Below are 1,586 nucleotides of genomic sequence, written 5' to 3' on the forward strand. Positions count from 1 at the left end.
AGTCTGCCATGTAGCCAGCTCTCTGTATATGGACATTTTGGAATCATCTGCCATGTAGCTAACTCTCTGTGCATGGATATGTTCGACTGATCTGACATGTAGGTAGATCTCTGTGAATGAACATATTGGACTTGTCTGCCATGCAGCTAGCTCTCTGTATATGGACATGTTGGACTTATCAGCCATGTAGTCAGCTTTCTCTATGAACACGTTGTCCTCATCTGCCTTGTAGCAAGTCCTCTATATATACACATATCGGGTTCTGAGACCGGCTCAGACCACTGCGTGTGTTACTCAAAGGAGAGACAAGGATTAATTAATCAGATAAGGATCAACAGGCTGATGGCTAGTGACAAAGTTTATTGTAGCAATGTGGTTTATATAGTACTTTTAGCATTAGGTCATAATTATTCTGCCTAGTTACAAGTTTTCCATAGTAACAAGGAATAAGGATAACAACCAGGATATGATTACATAAGTATAAGCATTGTTATAGCAACACAGAATCATGCGATTTTAGCTCAATTTAAGTTCCCTTTTCCAGGATTGTCCTAGTTACAATTAACAATAAGTCTCGATCACGAACATCACCATAACCAGGTGAAACTTGTCTTCAAGCCAATTATAAGAGGATGAGGGCCGACTCAGCTTTCACCACTAGATGGCACTAGTGCTGGCCTCCAACATTTCACCCTTCTTTATTTAAGGGACGTTGCCTGTCTTAGGTGGTCAGTGCGAGTTCCCAGGCTTACCCGTCATGGAAACTCATTGCAGCGTAAGGCAATGGATCTGTCTTAGGTTGACTTGGGTTCCACCAATCCTTACCCGTCATTGGCTACACGTCCTGCATGTGTCGGAGTAGTGTCTTTAGCTGGAGGCTGTGAAGACGACTCCACAGCATTTTATACTGGTTAACCTCCATCCGACGAAGGCAAGGAAGGAGGAGACAAGTAAAGATGACAAGTATGCCAATAGCTAGAATGGGACCCCACAATTGAGAAAGAGATTGTATAGTAGGGAACAATTTTTTAAGATTGTATAGAAGTTGCTTAGCTAATTCTGCAGGTTTGCTATTAAGGCGGGGAGCATAATGCATAACAATTATTTGTGCATGTAACTCATTCCATTCTCAGCTGACACTCTCAGCAATCCATACACCGTGCAGGTGGGCTTGCACTATGGGCCAAAGAAAGGCCGAGGCATTATACACAAGTTTAGTCACACAAATGGAGCGATAATCAGCATGGCACGCAAGGCATTGCCAAATCATGACTTGCTCCAAGGTATCCCCAATTAAGTTAACAGTTTCATACAGTCCATTCAGGCGATGTTCAATGGCAAGATCAATCTTTTCTTGCTGGTCCCAATTGTAAGTAATATTGTCCATCAGTTCGTTGACAGTAGCTGCAGTCTGAATTTCTTGAGTAAGTGCAACGGTGGTGATAGTGAAAGAAACATGTAAGGTGATAAAAGACATTACACCCATTACTGTAAGTCCAAGTCCTCACTTTGATCTAGAAAACAACATGGTAAATTCATTGAAAAGCTGCAAGCCGACATCATCATACCATTCTTGGGAGATGTTT

This window comes from Chrysochloris asiatica, unplaced genomic scaffold (genome assembly GCF_000296735.1).
Source record: "Chrysochloris asiatica unplaced genomic scaffold, ChrAsi1.0 scaffold00152, whole genome shotgun sequence".
Classification (NCBI taxonomy): Eukaryota; Metazoa; Chordata; class Mammalia; order Afrosoricida; family Chrysochloridae; genus Chrysochloris; species Chrysochloris asiatica.